Source organism: Heterodontus francisci, chromosome 26, assembly GCF_036365525.1.
Source record: "Heterodontus francisci isolate sHetFra1 chromosome 26, sHetFra1.hap1, whole genome shotgun sequence".
NCBI classification, from domain to species: domain Eukaryota; kingdom Metazoa; phylum Chordata; class Chondrichthyes; order Heterodontiformes; family Heterodontidae; genus Heterodontus; species Heterodontus francisci.
In genome coordinates this window covers 51,375,890-51,400,121 of record NC_090396.1, presented here as the reverse complement: position 1 = coordinate 51,400,121, position 24,232 = coordinate 51,375,890, and the positions used below count along the sequence as shown (strand labels likewise).

General features: G+C 43.7%; 1 long non-coding RNA gene across 2 annotated transcripts in view; it reads left to right on the top strand.

The window, feature by feature from the left end:
- LOC137384561 (uncharacterized) overlaps positions 1-23,198 on the top strand; it is a 43,745-nt gene extending 20,547 nt beyond the window's left edge. The window contains exons 4-5 of one of the 2 annotated variants that reach the window (XR_010977603.1): positions 18,068-18,158; positions 22,961-23,198. This is a non-coding gene — a long non-coding RNA (uncharacterized lncRNA). The remainder of the gene's footprint in view (positions 1-18,067; positions 18,159-22,960) is intronic. The other variant, XR_010977604.1, reaches the window with a different exon arrangement.
- Positions 23,199-24,232: the final 1,034 nt, after the last annotated feature.

Here is a 24,232-nt window from a genome sequence, read left to right as displayed (position 1 = left end):
CAATGACAGTGAGGCTATCACCGCAAGTAAATCAGAGAGCAACTTCTGGCTTCCCCGCATGTGCAGTTAAATGTGGAAATCAGGAGGTTGCTGTCTGAGTTGCCCTGCTCCCCCACAAGCTTTGCAATACCAGTACCTTGCCGAGAGGTTCGGCATTTGAACACATGAAGGGCATGAGCTTGCTGTGCATTGCCACCCACTAAACATGCCAGAAAAAGTTAGGGCTTGTCCATTCAAGTGCAAGTGAATTTTTAACTCTGTGGTAAGTTATTGCTAAAAAGAGAGACATGCTGTTGAAGCTTTTTGTATTGCACGCATCAGGATGGACACAAGGATGCCACATTTCAAATTTATACTGCACGAGAAAAGAGTGCTGATTGGTTGGCAAGTCGACTCTGGTCGAGGCATTGCCATGGAGAACCAGGGAACTATTGTCCCCCACGGTTTTGTTTAATTCAAAAAAAAGGTTTGCCTGCAGAGGACAGGTCCCTGCATATGAATATATGTAGCTCCTAGCAAGTATATGAGGGCTACATTGCGAGCCTGACTGATAATTTTAAATTGGTTATTAGTGTAATTATTAGCATACTCGTGATTGTTTAGTAAGTGCTGTCCAATCATAGAATCACATCTAACGTTAGACATTGTGTTCTAAGTTTTGCAAGTACAGGCTGGTTGAGTATGTTCAATACTCTGCCTCTTGTGAACGGTCGAAGGGACGTGCAGTTTGATATGATCTGCCAGTCGTTGGAACGTACAGCCTACACACCTGGCATTGCAGTGGTACTGGAATTCATATACAATATTACCGATTTGTGTGGGAGGCAGAACGTCCTTTTGGCTTGACGGCAGAATTCTGTTAGTGGAAAATACCACTTGTATTGCTACTGCACAGTAGCAGTGTGAAATGGCCAGCTTCACCTGTTGCTCAAGTTACTGGTGCTTGGAAGGGGCACAGCATGCGACAGTGCATGTACTGGGGAAGAGGGATTGGAGAGTGTCTGACCTTCTGTCAGTGCAGCTGTCACCTGAAAGATCCACAAAAGAGGAGATGGACGAGCATTGGCACATAGTGGTAAGTGTAAATGGTAGCAGATAACTAACTGCAATGTACCACCAGATTGTTGCTCTGAGTGTATGCCAGTGAAGGAAGGTACCTGAATGCCTGCTGTATGTGGCCTCCAACATGGCCACTTCCAGCACAATGTGCCCTTTCGCTGTCAATACTGATGGCCACCACCTGCATTGGTGTCAGTGTCTGTATTGAGGCAGGATCTCCTCCTGTTCTAGTACTCTGCCTCTTGTTGTATGCCAGCTTCCCCTGCTAGAAGAGTGGAAGTGTGTATCCTGTCGAAGGGTTTGAAGGTGCTTGAGGCAGCTTACCATAGTATGTATGTTGACATGAAGAAGCTGCAAGTAAGACCAAGAGGGGGAAATAGTTGTCAGGGCAGTAGCAGATCTTGATGACATGATTGAAAGCAGAAGGAAATGTAATGAAGTGTCCTGTTCTGATTGGAGAAGAGGCATAGGCTGTGGGGCAGGGTTGGGGGGAGGGAATGGTTGACAGTGCTAATGTAGGGCTAAGCAAAGCTGTACAGAGAGTGAGAGATATGAAGGGGAGACTTACCTTGACAGTCTGGGTGAGCTCATTAAGTTATTTCCTGCACTGCTGTCAGGTCCTGGCAACAGTTCTTGTAGCAGTTACATGTTCTTCCACCTCTTTCCATTGCTGCTGATAAATGTGGGGATCCAACAATGATCAGAGAGGAAGAGGGCCTCCTTCCTGCTACTGCCTTGCCATATATAAACATCTTCACCACTGCATGAGAGAATCTAAGGTCTCTGGTTGAAGTCATGCTACCTGTTGCTCCAGAATATCATTGTCTGTTATCCACCATTGATGAATGTACCTCCCCTTTAAGGTACTGCCTTTAAGTAGCAGCTGTCCTGCAGATGTTTCTTGCCCTCCCAGTAGGTGAGCTGCCTATAGGGAATATGATTAGCGCAGGCATCTCACCAATTTCATTTAAATTATGCTTGGGCACGAAAATGGTACGGGCTCCCTGCCGACACCATTGGGCAGAGAGAGCACGGTAAATGCCCACCATTCACCCAATTTCCATCACCTATGAAAATTGCCCTCCACCACTCCTGATTCATTTTGAATGTCAGCCTTTTTTGTGAGACCTGACCCATAAGTCATATTGTCATCTTGGCACTGTGATCAATAAAATGTACCACAGATTGCACGGCTGCAATGTTAGAGGCTTACAGCAAAGAAGGAGGTCATTTAGCCCATCGTGGCTGCGCTGGCTTTTTGAAAGAGCTGTCCACTCTGCTGCTCTTTCCCCATAACCCGACAAATATTTCCTTTTTAACTATGTATCTAATTCCCTTTGGAAAGTTACTACTGAATCTACTACCACCAACCTTTCAGACAGTGCATTCCAGATCATCATAACCCGCTGCATTAAAAACAATTCTCCTCATCTCCCCTCTGTGGTATATTTTATTGATTATAGTGTAAGAATGTCAGAGTGACTCATTGATCAAGTATCATCCTAGCCCCTTGTTTACTAGTGCTTGCACAGAAGTTGTGTAGAATTCCAGGGCCAGGCCTGCTCATGATTAATTGGCCTTTTGCAGGCAGAAGACAGGAGCACCTTGTAAATAATTGAAAGTTCAAAGCAAAGCCTGACACATTGAGTACTGCAGATGATGAATGAGTGAATGATCATGGCAGCATGGTAGCCACTTAACATCGGACATCTCCCAGAAAATTTTTGCACTACCTTCACTACATATGTAAGCTGTTGGCTTGTGAGATGGGATGGCACTGCAGAGTGCTGTCATGTTTCTCAAAATTGTTCCTTTTTTCTGTTGGTACTGTGTCTTTTGTGCAAATCGCTAGCTGCCTAAAGTATTTACTGGGTAAAAGTTAACGATTTACATCTAGTACTTGTGTTGTCAGGTTCAACTCCGGTATATACTCTAAACTGGGCACATTGTATTACATAGGACTATATAGAATGTACAGCACTGAAACAGGCCTTTATGTCCAGCACAGCAGAGAAGCCAATCAATGGGTTCGACAAGCTGTGTTGTATATGGATTTTTTTTCTGATACCCCTAAAAATATTGTAGTCATATAAATGATGCACATCTCATAAATGGTGCATGTCTGCTGTCTGAGTGACAGACAGCTCCTATGTGGTACGTATGTTATATATTTGTGCTATTAGTGTTTACATGCATTAATACAGTGATTGTAACTACTTTTATATTACATTGAATATAAATTCACATATATTGAAAATTCATAGTTGATATTTTGGTAGATCTTCTTAGTGTGAAATTTGTTTACTCTTAAGTTACCATCGTTGTAAAGTTTCCCACCTTTTCTTCCACAACAGCAGATTTGCATGAGACTGCTGTAAACTCCAAATGTCCTGTGATTATTTGCAGCCCAGAAAAACACAAGAGTCAGACGGGTAACTTAACATTGCCTCTTTGCATGACTTCATTGTGTTCTGAATTTAACATGATCTCACTGTGTAAATGCAGCTTCGGCTGAAGCTCATCTCCACATTGAGGTGGGCGTTGTGTGGGGTGGGGGGGGTGGGGGAAGCTTGGTAGGGTGGAATGTGGAGGTGGAAGAGGAGAACGTGATGATCCATGTTACCCTACTGGTATTATTGTCGGGCTGCTAGAGATGAGTAAAAACTACACTTGTCATTTGAAGTAGGCCATTTTAAGCCCTGTCAGTACCTAAATCTCAGAACAAGCTGACCACTACCCATACCCACATTAGTATGTTCTAAATCCCCGACTAAAAAGAAAGTATTTACAGCTATAATCACATCTTTCACAACCTCAGAATGTCCCAAAGTGCTTTACAACCAATGAAGTACTTGGAATTGTAGTCACTGTTTTAATGTAGGAAACACAGCAGCCAATTTCCTCACAGCAAACTTCCACAAACAGTAATGTGCTAATGACCAGGTAATTTGTTTTAATGATGTTGGATAAGAGAATAAATATTAGAGAGAACACCCATGCTCTTCTTCGAATACTGCCATGGGATCTTTTACGTCCACCTGAGAGGGCAGGTGAGATCTCAGGTTAACGTCTCATCTGAAACCTGGGGAGGCAGTGGCGTGGTGGTAATATCATTGGATTAGTGATCCAGAGCCCAGGCTAATGCTCTGAGCCTATGGGTTCAAATCCCACCACAGCAGATGGTGAAATTTGAATTCAATTAATAAATCTGGAATTAAAAGCTAGCATTAGCCTGGGCTCTAGGTGTCAACCTAGAGTTTGTGCTCAAGTATCTGGAGCGGGGTCTAAATCTGACTTAGAGGCCAGACTGCTACCAACTGAGCTATGGCTGCGTCTTGCAGAAGTGTCTGGTTCCTAACAGATTATTGTGGAGATGTTTAGTTCCATGTCTGATCCAGGGAGTGATAAAGGGTAAGCCTTGCAGATTTTAGGGATAAACATCCTGGCAGTCCAGTGACAGCAAAGAGCCATGTTTTGTGGTGATTTATAGATGTATTTATGTGTGATCCCTGACAGTCTATTGGCAGTAGTCTGATATATGTCTAATCCTTGGCAGCGTGTATACGACCTTGACTTTGGACACAAATATCCAAATTCCAGGTTTCTAAAGCCCTATTAAACCTGGAGGTTGAGTAAGCCTGAGTACTCACTCCTACTATTGTGCTGCAGCTCTGTAGGTGGTTAATTCAGGTACCGATCACAACTGACCTCTTTTTATATTGTTATCTCATGGCAGCCCAGCTCTTATTGGTGGCAATAAGCCAAGATGCTCACTTCCTACTGATCATCTAATTTTTAAATGTCAGCAGAGGCAATACCAACCTGAGCTTGGCCTGATTGTACAATTATTCCACACAAATGCAAAGTGCTATAGATTTTTCAGGCTCCCTTGGTGCTTCTTTATTCAACGCATCAATGCATCCAACCCATATACTGGATATGGTTCTGAGTAGTTTTGGCATTGCAATTGTTGAACAAACTGCTTATACATGAACAGAGCAAAGAACATATTTGAAATAGCAAGAATCTCTCTTGTAAGATTAAAATAAAGAACAAGAATTAAATAAGTTGCAAAGTAGATTAAGATTATCCTGAGTAGGAAATTAGCATCACTGGTGTATTCACTGTTTCAAATTTTTCATGTCTATTCTGTGATCTCTGGTGGTCTAGTGTGAGGCATCTTGGTCTACAAATGTGGGCACACCCTTTTGTTGGCATGTTGGGTGGGGGTGGGTGCACAGATGCATGGAATTATCTTGGTGACTGAATGGTAAGGCTTAAAGCAAATTATCATTGGCTGCTGAGCCATGGACAGTGACAGGCAGCTCACCAGTAAAGTGTGATTGAAGATTGGGCTGCTATTGGCATCAGAGTGCAAGGGATGGGGTTGGGCGGGGGGAGGGGTGGAGATGGTGATTGGATGGAGAGGCAAATGGCGGCTGGGAGAGGAATGGTGGGGAAGGTGGGGTGATGTTCATGGGTGTGATGATCGGGGGAGGGAACTGGGAGTGATAATCAAGGGTGTAACGATCAGGGGTGTGACAATCGGGTGGGGAGGGAGCTGGGGTGATGATCAAGGGTGTGATGATAGGGGGGAGGGAGTTGGAAGTGATGATCAGGGGGGAAGGAGCTGGGGTGATGATCATGGGTGCGATGATCGATCGACAGTGGGAGATGGGGGGGGGGGGCGGTGATGATCTGGGCGGGAGGGAGGTGGAGTTGATGATTGGGGGCAGGAGGTAGTGGTTACAGTCAGTGATGGAGAGACAATCTGGGCAGGGAAGTGGGGTGATGATCGAAGGGACGGACAATCAAGGTGAGGGAGGTGGGTGTGATGATCAGAAGGAGGGGGATGGGGGTGATGATCGGGGGAGGGAGGATTGGGGGGAGGGGAGGTGGGGGGGTGGCGACTGGGACAAGAGGTGGGGTTGATGATTTGGAGGCTTGGGGTGAGTTCTAAAATTCAGTTCATTGCAAAATTGATCCAAATAAACAATTTTAAAGAAGACTTGATATTGTCCCACTCCCATTGGAACATGAGGGAGCGCAGCTATATACTCCCTACTGAAGAGTGGACAGACACAGACCCGTCTTTATATTGACTTTTCTTCCAGGACCACTCACTTACTGCCTGGCATGACTGCAAGGAACTCTGACATGCTTGCATGCACATTAATGAACTTTTTTTTAAACTCAGGTACATCTAAATCTGAAATGTCTGAAATAAATCAAATTCACATAATCTGAAAATTAACTATGACAAATTTAGGCCAATTCAGGCTTGTAATGTGATTACACCTGGTGTGGATGACTGATGATGTATTGGATGAAAAAATATAAGCCAAATAAATCTGGGTATAAATAAAAAAAAATTGTTGCCTGCAGTCCAGAACATAATGAAAACTTTTATTGAATCAACACTAAAAAAGGATCTAATCCCTTTGAACTTCAGGAATTATGGGGTGACAGGGGGTGTACAAATCCAGTGTTATTGTGATAGGATATTTCACTGTAACCTTTTCAGCCAGACTAGATATAAGCTCTCAGCTGATGAACTGGAGACTGCAACTCCCAGTGGTTCAGCAATTTTAATTCAGCAATTAGCCCATTCAGAGAAGGAGGGTCTCAGGGGTGATCACTCAGCTATGCAGAGTTAGCTAATCTCAGAACTCTGGCTAGACTTGCTACGATAGGTCTCAGTGCACTGAGTTACCGAGAGCAGGGAATAATAACCAGCCAGGGTTCTCACTACCTGAACCTTATTATAGATGCCTACTGCAAGGATGTCTGTGTGTGTGTCTGTGTGTGTGCACGCGCATGCAGGTGTCAGACAGGGTAATGGATCTTGAAATGTTATGTTTGAACCTCTGGACGTCTTTGGGACAATGGTGGCAATGGTCTTCATTGGAACAGAACTGCCATGGATGTCTTTTACGACATCCAGAACAAATCAAAAATCAACTCTTAATTTGGCATCTACATTATTTTTAATCAGTTCTCATTTAAGGAACAGCAATCAGCTGCAGGTTTAATTCCCTTGATTGTGCAATGTTAACATCTCAAATATATTCACCCTTCAACGAGGGTGTTATTCTATTCAATACCATCCAGGACAAGGCAGCCCACTTGATTGGAACCCCATCCACCACATGAAATATTTACTCCCTTGACCACCAATACACCATGGCTGCAGTGTTGTACCATCTACAAGATGCACTTCAGCAATTTACCAAGCCTTCTTCACATCATTAACATCCTGGGGTTATCATTGACCAGAAACTTAACTGGACCAGCCATATAAATACTGTGGCTGCAGGAGCAGGTCAGAGGCTGGGAATTCTGTGGTGAGTAACTCAACTCCTGTCTCCCCAAAGCCTGTCCACCATCTCCAAGGCACAAGTCAGGAGTGTGATGGAATACTCTCCACTTCCCTGGATGGGCGCAGCTCCAACAACACTCAAGAAGCTCAACACAATCCAGGAAAAAGCAACCCTCTTGATCTGCATCCCATCCACCACCATAAATGTTCTCTCCCTCCACCACCGACGTACAGTAGCAGTAGTGTGTACAATCTTCAAGATGCATTGCAGCAACTCACCAAGACTCCTTAGACAGCACCTTCTCAATCTGCGACCTCTCCACCTAGAAGGACAAGGGCAGCAGATACATGGGAACACCACCACCTGCAAGTTCCCTTCCAATTCACACACCATCCTGACCTGAAAATAGATCACCATTCCTCCACTGTTGCTGGGTTAAAATCTTGGAACTCCCTCCATAACAGCAACATCACCACACTGACTGCAGTAGTTCAAGATGGCAGCTCAGCACCACCTTCTCAAGGGAAATTACAGATGGGCAGTAAATACTGGCCTTGCCAGCAACATCCACATGTGAATGAATAAAAAAAGCCTCCCACCACTAAAAAATTCCAAACCTCAAAAGATTGTGGCTCACTAACTAAAGGTCAAACTTAACAATCAACTAAAATAAAACTGCTAGATGAATTTAACAAAAAAAAGAGTTGGGTGGGAGTGGTTGCATTAAAAATAGTTTTTATCTTAAGATTTAGATGGCAATAAACAACTCCAACTTTACTCTTTTAGCCTGCATAATCATATGAACCTTACACTCAAGTACTATGTTTTCCCCCTAACTTTTTATTTGGAAACTCATTTTCTTCAGCTGGCCCCTGCACAACAGCAGAGAAGTATGCCTTCTATAGGGAGATGCAAGCTGCCTATGACATCTTTTTATTTATGTGGAATATTTCAAATGAGCTTTTTCTCATTTTCTCCTCTTTCCTCTCCAAAGTCACTGCCCATGGCTGAACAACAAAGACCAAAACAACCAACATTTACATTGTACATTTCACATAGAAATATTCCAAGGCAGTTCACAAATAGGCACAAGAAAATGGATCCATAGAGGGAGAGATTAGGAGGTGGGGTTTAGTTGAAGAGATGGGATTTGAGAAGGTTGATTTTGGAAAGATGAAGAGGTGAAGAAGCTTGGAAGGGAGTCCCAGAGGAGCAGGACTGAGACAGCTGAAGGCTCTGACACCAAGGGTGGGGCAATGAAAGGTCCCTCAGGTCTGAACATCCCAGAAGTACATGGCGCAACTGACCATTCCACACATAAGCCTAGACAGTAAATGTTGTCAGACTATTTAACCGTGGAGGCCATCACAGCTGAGCACATTTGGGTTCTCACTGAGTGTCCACACAATGGGTACTTTTGAATTTTCTGCTTTTCTTTTCTATTCTGTAACCCAAGACACTGCAGTCTACTGTAGAAATTAAACTCCTGCCCTAGCAAAAATCAGTAACTCAGCGCTGGCCAGGAACCAATCCTTGGACATCTACCTGTTTAGTACTACTTTAGGTGTTGTGTTTACTCACCAGGCCATCAGAGGATGAGGGCTATGTTTATAGCTGTGTGTAGGATTCAGGGTTGAAGCCCACCTGCCCATTTACTGTCCAGATTATCTTTGGTGATTAGGGTGTAGGAATAGGGCAGAAAAGAAAGACTTGGGTCATCTTAAAGTCAGGTACTTTTAATCGGCTCGGCAATCGTCAACTCCCAAAAGGATATCAAATTTAACGTAAATAGTATGTAAATCTACCATTCTTCTCCAACAGTACAGAACAGCAAAAGATAAAGAGCTGAATCTCATAAATCTGAGACAGTTGAAAGGTTACTTATTATATAGCCTGCTGCGTAAATCCCCATCTGCACCGCAGCTGCAAATTTGCACTTGTGAATTCACAGCTGATTCACAGCAAAATTATTAATGCAAACCAGGTGCTCTTATTTATTCCAATTTGAGATCCCAGTAAAAAAAACTCCCACCTCTGGAATGTCAGATGGAAGTCAGCTGTGAAGCAATGGGATTTACATCAGACTTTGGTAAATAGACAAATGTGAATCTCTCATCCTTTCTCGGCCACAAGGAAAACATAAGCACATAGGTCAGGCTGCCAATTGTGGACCGCCCAGCAAGCAAAGCGAAGCAGGGCAGGAGCTAGTGGAAAAACGGAGGGACTGCAGTCAGTTTAGATATTTCTGATTTGAATGGGAAATGTAGAGTTGGCAAGGACAGAAGTTTTCATGTGGGCAGTGGTGGTTCGTGGGTGATGGAGCATCAGGCCCACAGTAGAGCACAGATCATGTGAATCAGCTTAACATAGAGACATAGAAAATTTATAGCACAGAAGGAGGCCATTCGGCTCATTGTCTCTGTGCCAGCCGAGAAAGAGCCATCCAGCCTAATCCCATTTTCCAGCACTTGAATTGCCATAGCCTCGTAGGCTACGGCAATTCAAGTGCATATCCAAGTAATTTTTAAATGTGATAAGTGCTTCTGCCTCGACCACCCTTTCAGGCAGTGAGTTCCAGACCCCCCACCATCCTCTGGGTGAAAAGAATTTCTCTTCAACTCCCCACTAGTCCTTCTACCAACTACATTAAATTTATGCCCTCGGCTATTAATCTCTCTGTGAAGGGAAACAGGTCCTTCCTATTCAACCTATCTAGGCCTCTCATAACTTTATACACTTCAATTCAATCTCCCCTCAGCCTTCTCTGTTCCAAATATACAACATCATCCTATCCAATCTTTACTCATAGCTAAATTCCTCCAATCCTGGCAACAGCCTTGTAAATCTCCTCTGTACCCTCTCTCATACAATCACATCCTCCTGTAATGATGCAGTGAGTAAAAGATACTCTCGCTGTGACCTACAGTTCTAGAATAACCTCCATGCTCTTATATTCTATGACGTGACTTATAAAGGAAAGTATTCCTTTTTCCTTCTTAACCACCTTATCTACCTGTTCTGCTACCTTCAGAGATCTATGAACATGCACACCAAGGTCTCTCTGTTTCCCTACACTACCATTTATTGCCTTTTCCTTTGACTTGTTTGCCCTCCCCAATTGCATATCTCGCACTTCTCTGGATTGAATTCCATTTGCCACTTTTCTCCCCTCACAACCAATCCATTGATATCTTCCTGAAGTCTACATCTTTCTTCCTTATTATTGACCACATGACCAATTTCTGTATCAGCATCAAACTTCTTCATCATGTCTCCTACATTTAAATCTGAATCATTGATATATACCACAAAATTCAAGGCACCTAGTACTGAGTCCTGTGGAATCCCATTGGAAACAGCCTTCCAATCACAAAAACACCCATCGACCATTATCCTTTGCTTCTTGCCACTGTGGCAATTTTGGATCTAACTTGCCACTTGTCCTTCAATTCCATGGACTTTTACTTTTCTAACCAGTTTGTCTTGTGGGACCTTGTCAAAAGCCTTATTAAAATCCATGTAGACGACATCAAGCACGCTGCCCTCATTGACCTTAATTGTTACCTCCTCAAAAAGTTCAATCGAGTTAGACATGATCTTCCCTTAAAACTTCCATGCTGACTGTCCTTGATTAATCTATGCCTTTCTAAATGATGATTTATACTGTCCCTCAGAATTTTTTCCAATAATGTGCCCACCATCAAAGTTAGGCTGACTGGCCTGTAATTACTGGTTCAATCCCTTCCTGCCTTTTTAAACAACTTCTCACATATAGGGCTGAATTTTATATGTATGCCGCCGAGATTGACGGCGGAAGTAAACTATGGCGGTCTGCTCATGCGGACCGCTCGTCGTGCAGCCGCCACGATATTAAATGCGGTGGCTGATTTAAATGGCCGGGGCAGACTGCACCCCCCGATGACATGGGGGCGGCGGGCAGTCCGTCCCCGGCAACAGCACCAGGCACCACTGCGCAGACGCCAACGCCATTTTTAAAGGGCTTCCAGCCCTTCCATTAAATTCTAAAGGTTTAAAGAGAAATGGCTTTCATAAATTAACTAAAGTAATCCTGACCCTCTCTTACCATCCCCACCATGACCATCAAATTCATTACTTGCCCTTTCCCCTCCCAAAAAACTCACCTTGTGCTCCTGACCTTCCCCCCCCACCCCCACAAAGTAAGCTTTAAACTTTATCCCTTTCCACGACCCCCTAGACCAATCAGATACATTTGACCCCGCTCCCCCTCCACTCCCACCCTGAAAGCTTACATGCTTTACCCTCCCCACCAGTGTTCCACCTTGGATCCCCAGACGGGATCTGAAGGCACGGGAGTGCTGGCCACCAGTATAAATATCGCACCAGGACTGATGGTGGGAGTGGGCAAGTACTTAATTCACTATTTTTAATAAATTAGCATTTTTAAATTTTGATCCCACCACCAAGTGGTGGGAAGCCCGCCATGACACCTCACCACCGCCGGCAATGTGGGGCCAGGCCTTCCCAGCATTGAGGCCCATGGCGGGCCTCTCCCGGAGGCATTTTCCACCACGTCTCCCCGCCATGACCGCTGACGTCGGGGGTGGGGGCGGCGGTGTCTGTAAAACTCACCCTATAGCCTCTGAATTTTTAGTAGTAACTAGTAAATTGCACATGCCATTGTATATTTTCAGTTAATGAATATAATTTTTTGTAGGCAAGGTGAGGATGGTGTTGGGAGAAAGATTCCAGAAACTCTCCACAGAGCCAACTAAAGACCAAAGCTTGAAACTACAGAGTGATAGTCAAAGTAAAACTGAATGGAAAATGTTGACAGAAAGTATCCCTAAATCGTGTCAACAGGAAGCAAGGTTTGTGGTCAGGAATTGCCCGACCTTTTTTTTAATTTGTTCTTGGATGTGAGTGTTGCTGGCAAGACCAGCATTTATTGCCCATCCCAATTGCCCTTGAGAAGCCGCCTTCTTGAACTGCTGTAGTCCATGTGGTACAGGTACACTCACAATGCTGTTACAGAAGGTGTTCCAGGATTTTTGACCCAGAGACAGTGAAGGAATGGCAATATAGTTCCAAGTCTGGATGGTGGGTGACTTGGAGGGAAACTTGCATGCGGTGATATTCCCATGTGTCTGCTGTCCTTGTCCTTCTAGATGGTAGAGGTCACGGGTTTATATGGTGCAGTCAAAGGACCCTTGGTGAGTTGCTGCCGTGCATCTTATAGATGGTACATACTGCAGCTACTGTGCACCAATGGTGGAGGGAGAAACTATTTAAGGTGGTAGATGGGATACCAAAAAGTGGGTTGCTTTGTCCTGTATCGTGTTGAGCTTCTTGAGTGTTGTTGGAGCTGCACCCATCCAGGCAGCTAGAGATAATTACATTACATTCCTGACTTGTGCCTTCCAGATGATGGACAGGTTTTGGGGAGTCAGGAGGTGGGTCACTCACTGCAGAATTCCCAGCCTTTGACCTGCACATTTAGCCACAGTATTTATATGACTGGCCCAGTTAAGTTTCTGGTCAATGATAACCCCAGGATGTTGATGGTGGGAGATTCAGCAATGGTAATGCCATTTTTCAAGGTGAGATTCTCTCTTACTGGAGAAAGTCATTGCCTGGCATTTGTGTGGTGTGAATGTTACTTGCCACTGATCAGTCCAAGCCTGAATGTTGGCCAAGTTTTGTTGCATGCGGGCACAGATGACTTCAGTATCTGAGGAGTTGCGAATGGTACTGAACACTGTACAATCATCATTGAACATCCCCACTTCTGACCTTATGTTGGAGGGAAGGTCAATGATAAAGCAGCTGAAAATGGTTGGACCGATGACACTCCCCTTAGGAACTCCTGCAGTAACATCCTGGGGCTGAGATGATTGGCCTCCAACAACTGCAACCATCTTCCTTTGTGCTAGGTATGACTCCAACCAGTTGACTTCAATTTGGCTCAGGCTCCTTCATGCCACACTTGGTCAAATGCTGCATTAATGTCAAGGGCAATCACTGTCACCTCTGGAATTCAGCTCTTTGTCCATGTTTGGACCAAGGCTGTAATGAGGTCTGGAGCTGAATGGCCTTGACGGAATCCAAACTGTGCATCGGTGAACAGGTTTTAACATCCCCCAACTGCCGTGGTGGAATTTGAACTCGTATCTCTGGTGTATTAGACTGGGCCTCTGGATTACTAATCAAGTAGCATTACCACTATGCTACCATCCCCCTATCCATGATTTTTAAATGATATAGATTCACATGCAGAAAGCAAGTGCAACATACAGCTTTCAGAAGGAACAACATGTACTATTTAACTTTTTACACAAATCTAACACAAGGGGCTGATTTTAACACCTAGCAGATGAGCAGGAGGACAGGGTGAATGCAAAACACACTTGCAGGCTTAAGTTTGAGGCCTTATCTGCATGCCGCAGTTACCTAATCAAAATGGAGAGAAAGTGTCAGAAGAGGCCACTTGCCAACGTCAAGGACAAGCCGGAAAATTGCGAGGAGGGAGATTCAGGGGGGACTGTACACATTGTATAAACAAACAGTCTCTGGTCATATTCCGAATGGTTAATTTGGGCTATACTTTTCTTGGACCCATTTCTGAAAATTAATGGTAATTTTTACGTGTATTTACTGTGAAGTGTAAAATTGCAGAATTGTCCTGACACCATCTGCATTTTTGCTAGGAGTTTAATATTGTGAGTAAACACTTACTGCTAAAGGGCAAGAAACACAAATTGAGCAAATTATAAGTACAACGCGTTAAATTAAAGTCTTTTTCTGAAATAACTGAACCTTATACCAACTGTGCTACTAGTTGCACTTTGATCAGCCTTGCATTCCAATTAAAATCTTGGGGGCTTAATTTATTACTGACACAAAGTTAAAAACAGCCCGTCTTGGTTTCAGTGGCTAACAGCTTGGGTGGTGACTGTAGAAAATGTCTTTTGAAATTTTTGAAAATTTCCCATAGACCTTAACATTTTTACAAAATACCAGAAGATGTCCTGTAGCACAGGAAGTTGGTGGATGTGCTGGTTTCGAATGACAGAGGCATTGCAGAATGTCCCTTTAAAAAAGCAGATTTTCAGCCGGAAATCCAAAGGTGGCAGGCGTGGACAAGAGAATCCGATTTCTGAATTTTTATCATCAGATTTCTGTACCGATTTGTTTAGTTACCAGCACAATATTTCTGTTGCTGTTGTAGAGCAATAAAAACATTTTGTGTAATGATCGCATGGATCTTTTGAGTGGGACCATCTAGAAATGTCTTTTGGAATTATGAGGTCTCTGGAGTGAGTCACTATTTCAGGAGGTCCCCAGCACAGAGAAAGTTCAAAGGCTGTTTTTTAAGGCCTGCGGGACTAATTGCTGTGAACAGGCACATTCTGAGGTCCAGGAGCAGGGATGGTTTTGCTGTGGACTGGCAGCTGCTTGTAAATCCTGGACAACTCACAAAGCTCAGAAGAAATCAGTGGAGAAAATGACTGCCTTCCCCCTAGAGCATGGCTACCCGACCCGAACCCGACGGGACCCGACGACATGTGTCTGGTTCGGTTCGGGTCGGCTCGCTGTTCCGGGTCCAGCGTTCGGGCTCGGGTCTGGTTGGGCCAGGTCTGACGCACTCTGTCACCACCTCCAGTAAGAGGCGCCAACGTTAATGTACTTTTTGGACTAGAAAGGTTGTTTAGTTACAGTTTTTTTTAAGCTTGTGCAGATAAGTAACAAAGTGAAAAATGGAAGGTAGGTTAACTGATGGTCGGGCGCAGGAAAAAATGAAAGGACTCGGGCTGGGTCAGGCTCGGGTCAGATGTGGTTCTGTCGGGCTCGGGTTGGGTTTCATTTGCAGACCCGAGCCGGCCTTTACTTCCAGCAGCTACCCCCCCCCCCGCACTACCTTTCTTTGCTGCTATGGTTTCCAGTGTGACACACAAATTAGCATGTCATAATGCCTGAAGGGTAACAAATACACCTACAAATTTCCATAAACATAGCTACATGTAAACATGCAAAATGCAAGAAAAATCCCATATAACATTTAATGGTTTGAATAGGAGCAGCACAGCAAAGAGGCCTTGGCAGAGACAAACTGGAACAAAACAATTCAAGCAACATCTCTATGCCCTCTGGCAGATGCTGAAAAAACATGACCTACCCTTAGAATTTCTATTTTTGACACACCCTTTATGAAACTGTTTTACGGGTGGCAGGACCATTGCTCAATTATTCTGCTACACAGAGGACTTGTCCCACAATGGCCTGGTTCTTGAATCAAAGTCACAAACTAATCTGAAAACTCGGCCTACATTCTCCTTTTCTCTTTCGCTCATGGAATTTTAACCAAAGCTGCACCAGAACAACCAGAATCTAGAACGGCCTGCCGCTTCAGTGTGTTAGTTGCACCAATGTCCGGGAGCAGAGCTGTAGAATGTGGCTTCAGGCCTTTCATTCCCCAGTTTCAGTCAGGCCGTCTGAGGCAGATGATGAATGGAGGCGTGATTGTTCCTCACAGAGAAGCAGGGGAAACCAGAGGGAGAGTCTGTTCCAGGACTAGTGACTGATTACAGAGCAGGATTGGCAGAGGTCTGGGAGCAGATTGCCTGCCCACTCTCTTGGCTGAGACAGTGAGTTGGTGGGAATCTGATGGCTATGGGGGAGGGAAGAGCCTAAAGCAGGTGACAAAAACCTCAAAATGATGGATAAAATATTTAAAAAAGCACAAAAGATCCATGTGTAAAAAGGTGCCAGATTGGAATGATTAAATGTATTTGCAAGCCCTGTGCCACAGGCACTATAGTGGGCAGTTTGCTGCTGTAGTTTTTGACTGGAACCAAAGCAGAGCAAATTGTGCAGGAGCTTTGCTGCAGATCTCTTGTCTGGGTTGTTGTGGACTGGGTGACATCAGTTGACTGGAACTCCCATTGCATTGGTGTGAAAGTGCAATTCCATTGCCAGGATGTGTTGCAACTGTAAGAGAAAATAAACAGTTTCTTTCTGTCCATCTCTACCTCACGGAGTATTAACCTAACGTAATGGTGCCAGGCTTGACTTTGACCTGGCTTAAGTTAGATCATATTTAGTTATTCTTGGCCTCCATGACAAGTAACCTTTGCAGGAATACTATTTGGGGCAATCTGTATGAAAAGAAAGCTACTGGCTTGACCTTTTTTTTAAAAAAAAACACACAAACACAATATTTAGGGAGAAGCAGAAGGCTTATGGATCTGATTGATGTGTCATCATGTTAAGAGTTTAATTCCGCTAACAGGAAGTGGAAGGTCCTGGTGCAAACGCTTCCTGCTCTGGGAATCCTCATTCAAAATGGTTTGTCTTTTTGACCTTGGAATTATTTTGATGTTGGTCTCGTGTGTCCCCTGCATTAGGGGAAAAAAAGCTGCCTAGAGTTCCCGCTCCTGATTGTTATTCAGTGCCTCTCGCTGGAGATGCAGGTGTGTGGACATTAAGCAAGGACAAAATCTGGCTTAGTAGATAAATAGTCACCGTGACTCAATGTCAAAGGTCGCATGTTAATAATGGCCATTTGAACAAGCTATCTTGAAGACAATTAAGGGGACCCATACCCAGGGAAAGAGTGTAAACCTTCAGGAGAGTATTACAGAAGAGAAAGCTGTGAAAAATTAGCAGGAGAAAGATTTTTCAATTTAAAAGAAAAATGTAGGAAGAAATTATCAGTAATGTAAAACAAACCTCCTGTCTACAGCTATATCAAAGCCTCACAAGATATAATGTTCACATAATGGGACCTCACACTGGTAGCTGTCCTCCCCATAAATTTCCTGTGTCCAACAGTTTTTAACCCCATTGGCCAGTTGTCTCAATCCAAAGCTGCAGGCCTTGCAATTTTCAGGTTAAATTTGTGACTGGTGATTATTGCCTGTTTTCAAAACTAAGGATAGACACATGTTAGTTTCTCGCAGAATTACTTAGCTACATTAAACCAAACAGGCTGCTCAATTGGCAAATAGTTGCAATTGTGATTTGATCAACTGATGTGTAATTCAGTGTTGAGGAATTTCTACAGCCAGCTCTCCTGAGCTACCAGCAGTACGGCACTGAGTCATACAAACCAGGAAGATCCAGGGTTAGTCCCTCATTTGTGCTGCATTGGCCAACCTCAGCCTGCATAGCAATAGAGGTAAAACAATACAGTGTGTGGGTGGTGGGGCAGGGTAGGGTGGTTAGAAAAATCAGCCAAGATTCTCACTGGATGCTGGAAAGTACTAATGCATTGACAGTATTGGGCTCGGTGATAATGTCTTGGGTTTTGTGGTCAGTGGTGAAGGAATTGTGCATGCCATTCATTGCACTTACAGCTGCCCTCAGCAGACTTTTGTTGTCATTGGAAAGATGCAGCATGGCGCCCTCGACAGCGGATCTGTGTGCGCAGGGCAAGCAATAGCTTGTCTCTTTAACCAATCAGATTGAAGAGTCCTCACTGAGCCATGCAGAGTCTAAACCAGGAAATGTAAGTTAGAATATTTAATTCAATGTCAAAACATGTACAGAAATTGAAATGAAGAGAAGGAAAGAAAGATTAGATTAAGAAGGAGAGAGAGATAACTGACAGAAAGAAAAACTGGAAAGCTTCTCTTTTTAAAAAAAAACTCTCCAACATTAATGAAGTTCTGAAGGAATGAGACTTCACACTTGTAAAATTACATTTTCAGTGCCAGAGATGTTGCTTGGCAGAAATTAAGACATATTACTCCATCAAAAATCCACTTGCAGTTGAATGGACAAGGCCTTAACTTTTTCTGGGTAAGTACACAAACTTTAGGCCCTTAAATGGATTTTATTGCTGAGTCTATCATAGGAACATAGGAGTTGGAGTAGGCCATTCAGCCCAGCAAGCCTGCTCTGCCATTCAATTAGATCATAGCTGATCATCTACCTCAACGTCACTTTCCTGCACTATCCTCATATTCCTTGATGTCATTTGTATCCAGATATCTATCAATTTCTGTCTTGAACATGCTCAGTGATTGAGCTTCCACAGCGCTCTGGGGTAGAGAATTCCAAAGATTCACCAGCCTGTGGGTGAAGAAATTCCTCCTCATCTCAATTTTAAATGGCCTAACCGTTATTCTGAGATTATGTCCCCTGGTTCTAGACTCATCAGCCAGAGGAAACATCCTATCCACATCTACCCTGTCATACCCTGTAAGAATTTTGTAAGTTTCAATGAGATCACCTCTCATTCTTTGAAACTCTAGAGAATACATGTCCTGTTTCCTCAGTCTTTCTTCATAAGACAATCCCGCCATCCCAGGAATTAGCCTGGCGACCCTCTGTTGCATTCCGTCTATGGCAAGTATATCTTTCCTTAGATAAGAGGACCAAAACTGTCCACAGTACTCCAGGTGCAGTCTCAACAAAGCTCTATACAATTACAGCAAGACATCTTCACTCCTGTACTCAAATCACCTTGCAATGAAGGCCAACATACCATTTGTCTTCCTAATTGCTTGCTGCAGCTGATTGCTAGTTTTTAGTGACTCATGAACAAGGACACCCAGGTCCCTTTGGACATCAATACTTCCCAACCTCTCGCCGTTTAAGAAATATTCTGCATTTCTGTTTTTCTACCAAAGTGGATCACTTCACACTTATTCACATTATATTCCATCTGCCATGTTCTTGCCCATTCACTTAGCCTGTCCAAGTTCCCTTGAAGCCTCCTTGCATCCTCCTCGCAACTCACATTCCCACCTGGGTTTGTGTCATCAGCAAATTTGGAAATATTACATTTGGTCCCCACATCCAAATCATTTATATAGATTGTGAACAGATGTGACCCAGCACTAATCCTTGCAGTACCTCATGAGAAACAGCCTGCCAACCTGAGAATGACTCATTTATTCTTACTCTCTGTTTTCTGTTAACCAATTCTCAATCCAGACCAGTATATTGCCCCCAATCCGATGTGCTCAAATTTTGTTTTCTAACCTCCTGTGTGGGATCTTATCAAAGGCCTTCTGAAAATCCAAATCCACCACATCCACTGATTCTGCTTTATCTCTGCTACAAGTAATATCCTTAAAAAACTCCAACAGGTTTGTCAAACATGATTTCCCTTTCATAAATCCACGTTGACTCTGCCCAATCATATCATTATTTTCTAAGTGTCCAATTATCACATCCTTTATAATAGATCCTAACATTTTCCCTGCCACTGACGTCAAACTAACAGGTTTGTAGTTCCCCATTTTCTCTCTGCCTCCTTTCTTAAATAGTGGTGAGGTACCAGTGGAGCGCAGCTTTTGGGGAGCAACACCTTCCAATTTCTGCATTTAACTGTGCATGTGTGGACTCCTGAAGTTGCTGTCTGATTTGCTCCTTATTAATAATAACAATGATAGCCCTGCCATTATCCTTAACACAAAATCCAGGCCAGTGTCCCCTTGCACTCGTTATTTATGTTCATGCTTGAAAAATGTCTGCTTCCATTGAGGAACTTTAGAGCTACAGTTACCTGTGTAAGTTAACAAACATAAAAGGCCGGGCTGACAGGAAGAAAATGGTGGGAATAAAATTAGCAAAATTATTTTTGTCAATAGAGTTTTCACTTTTTTTCCCAGTTTTATATCTCTCACCTTCAATGTTACTCGCTACCTTTTTCCCTCCCCTTTTGGCAACTCTCTGATATCACACCTAAATCTGAGCTACAAATAGTGTTTCCAGGCTATTCAACTGTGGGAACTTCACAACCAAGTTGGATCTGGTCCTTGCCTGCTAATCTCACAGACAGACACCCACACATTTTCCATCAAATCTGGTAGCGTAGTGATTAGTGGTAGCAACTTCTACTGGCTTCTCACTGCCTTCCCACTTCTGGGTCATTTGGCCAATTGTAATGCCCTTGCTCCCACCCTAGTTGAGATAACTCAGCACAGACTCAGGATCAAACCTGGGACCTCCCGGCTCTGTGTGGTTTAGTATTGCACCCAGTGCTGCATTTACTCAGTAGGCTATTGGGGGGAGCTGTGCCTGTTTTTGCTGCGTTTGGTTTGGCACAAGATGTTGCCAGCAAGTATGTTTTTTTGCATCCTGTAACAGTGATGCAGGTGGAGATGAGGTAAGGTTATCTGCTTACAATACTGTCACTCCCTTGCTTCATAATTTCCCGCAAGGACATAAAACATTAAATCCAGTGACAACATCGAGCCCAAAGGCATTCAGATTCAAACCAAAACTTGGAAAAAACACAAAGTGCACACCTTCTTATCTATCACTCTCCACCTGAAACCAGTTTTACATCTTGCAATATATTTTCTGGGAAGATAGATTACATGACAAGTCTGATGCTTGAACTGAAATGGTAGTAGCAGAGACATCTATTTCCTGTCTGTTTTCAGTTTTCCAGCCTGGTATTGATGTGCTCTGAATGGGAATAGATTTTGACTGAGGCTGACCAGTGCTATGGTTTTCTAACACCTACACCTTCACAAAATCTGTGAACAAACCCAGAGGTGGTCATCCTGGAGCACTTCAAGGAGGGTTTTATGTTTTGAATCAGCAAGTTGTCTCTCTGTCAGAGAGTGACACCTTTTTTTCTTGCCGCCAGCTTTTGAATATGAGTTCCTAACTTGAATAGTCATCATTATTATGGCATTTTTGTTTTCACGAATGTCATCACTCCGTTTTATTAATAAGAGATGAATCTACCAAAGGTTGAATACGAACAATGAATTTGTGCAGGTGGGTGGAATGGACAGAGCTTTACAGCTGAGATCTTATGTTTTACTCAGGCACATTCAGACATGCTGCACAAACCCTTGTGGGCAAAAAGTTTTGCCTTTTGAAGTGGGTCTGTCAATGGTCAGAATGGGATGCTTGCGGTACATTATACAGACAGAAGATATTATGGGCAGAATTGGAGCAGGGGGAGGGGAAGGTGACCCAGCAGGACAGGTGGGTGTGCTTTATACCAACGATGCCTCACAGTGCATAAGTCAGATGTGTTTAACAGGTTGGGTTTTGGATCAGCTACAAAATCCAAAACATATTAGAACTACAACATTACAATACCAGTCCACTCTGAACTCCAATCCAGCCCAGGCAAAGGGGATGAAACAGGCTAATCAACTAACCAAACATGTGGAACACACTATGTGACTTGAATTTATTTACCCATAAATAATAGCACTAAAACAGAGGAAATGGCATTATAACAGGACCTCTGAACAACTTTCAGACTCTGTGTGCTGTTCTGATTGATTATGTGGACACAGGGTTCCCAACGACCTTCTCATTAATGGAAAGAGATTCCAGGCAGAATTTCAGAATCTAGTGCATTCCTGTCTATCATTGTAAATTCCACTTTTTTTTATTTCTCCGCTTCCGCCTTGTATTGACTCCATATAACTGCTTTCTGCTACAGTGACCCCTTCTTCAGTCTAAGCAGCAGGATTTCTTTGGCTTTTAGGAGATTAGAATTCAGGTTAATACAAGGCAAAATCGGGTGCACAGTTGTGGAGGAAATAAGAACATAAGAAATAGGAGCAGGAGTAGGCCATTCAGCCCCTCAAGCCTGCCCCATCATTCAATATGGCTGATCTGTCCCAGGCCTCAACTCCTCTTTTGGGCCTGCTTCACATAACCCTCGACTCCCCGAGATTTCAAAAATCTATCCACCTCCTCCTTATCGTGACCTAGCCTCCACAACTCTCTGAGGCAGAGAATTCCAGAGATTCACCACTCTCTGACAGAAGAAGTTGCTTCGCATCTCCGTTTTAAACATGTGAGCCCTTATTCTGTAACTATGTCCCCAAATAGCAGATAAGGTTGCTGTTATGATGCATTGCACCTCCCAGCATGCAACATAGTACAGGTATTATTATGCAAATATTAAATGGGCTGGGTTGCTGTGAGCTTTTTCTTTGTAAGAGTGGAACAAGTCGAGCTGTCTCCTTTCAGATTAGTGACTCCCATTAATGCAGCATTCAGAGTAATAACAGTCAGGGCAAGAACCAATCCAGGATTGCGATCAGCCAGTTCTGGAGCACATTCTCAAAAACTGGTGGCAGAGTAAAGTTTAGTTTAGAGATACAGCACTGAAACAGGCCCTTCGGCCCACCAAGTCTGTGCCGACCAACAACCACCCATTTATATGATTCCTACACTAATTCCATATTCCTACCACATCCCCACCTATCCCTATATTTCCCTACCACCTACCTATACTAGGGGCAATTTATAATGGCCAATTTACCTATCAACCTGCAAGTCTTTTGGCATGTGGGAGGAAACCGGAGCACCCGGAGGAAACCCACGCAGACACAGGGAGAACTTGCAAACTCCACACAGGCAGTACCCAGAATTGAACCCGGGTCGCTGGAGCTGTGAGGCTGCGGTGCTAACCACTGCGCCACTGTGCCGCCCCAAGAATTTGTCAACTAGATTTTGATCCTCATATGAAGATTAGAACCTTGAAATTGTCAACGAAAGAAATGAAAGCAGAAATAAAAGCAAAATACTGCGGATGCTGGAAATCTGAAATAAAAGTAGAAAATTAAAGTCATATCCGACTCGAAACCTCAACTCTGTTTTTCTCTCCACAGATGCTGCTAGACCTGCTGAGACCCTGCTGTAGGACTACAGCTTATAATATTCAAAGGAACCCTTGAGGCAGCACCCAGGACTGGGCCATTTATACTATGGAGATGTATATGTGGATTAGGATCCACCTTCCTTCCAATTTCAGGTCATCCTGATCTGAAGGAGAAGTTTGAAAGAATACCCTTGGCTATACATTAAATTAAATTAAAAGCAACAATTCATTGCACAAGGTGTTTTGCAGGGAGAGTTTCTCGAGACGACCAGAGAAATGACTGCTTTGGTCGGGTACTCTCCTTACGCTGAAGGGAAAGCAGATGCCTTGAACGGATAATGTTCCCTTTTCACCACCAGGGAAATGGATGCATAAATCAGTCCACATAAACTGTGCTTCCGACGGCTGTTCATGGGTTAGTTACAACATCCAAAAAACATTATGACCATAGCATTAACTGTCCAGTTCGAAATCCAGTCCAGTCCAACACAGACACCGGAACTAAAGGAAACTAATCAACTAATCAAACATGTGAGGCAGGGTAAGGGAACAGGAAAAAATTGCCAGCTATACAGTAGCACAGTGGTAATGTGAGTGAACTAGTAGTCCAGAGGCCCAGACTAATGCTTTGGAGACGCATCAAATCCCATCACAGCAGCTGGGGAATTTAAATTCAATTAATTAATAAATTTGGACTAAAAAGCAAGTCTCAGTAATGGTGATCAGGAAACTGCTGGATTATCGACAAAACCTACCTGGTTCATTAATGTCCTTTAGGGGAGGAATTTTGCCGTCCTTATCCAGTCTGGCCTACATATGATTCCAGACCCACACAGTGTGGTTGACAGCTGCCCTCTGACATGGCCCAGCAAGCCACTCAGCTGTATCAATCTGCGACAGAAAAGTTGAATAAGTATAAAACTAGATGGACCACACTGCACTGACCTACCAGAAACTACAAAGGCAAACCCTGCCCAATCGGCCCTGCAGAGTCATCCTCACCAAAATTTGGGACTTGAACCAAAATTGGGACAGCTGTCCCACAGATTAGACAAGCAACAGCCTGACATAGTCATACTCACTGGATCATACCCTACAGCCTATCTGCCAGACTCCTCCATCACCATCCCTGGTTGTGTCTTGTTCCACTGGCCAGATAGACGCACCAGAGGTGGCAGCACAGTCAGGAGGGAAGGCCCTGAGAGTCCTCAACATTGACTGCGGATCCCATGTCGTCTCATGGCATCAGGTCAAACATGAGCAAGGAAACCTCCTGGTAATT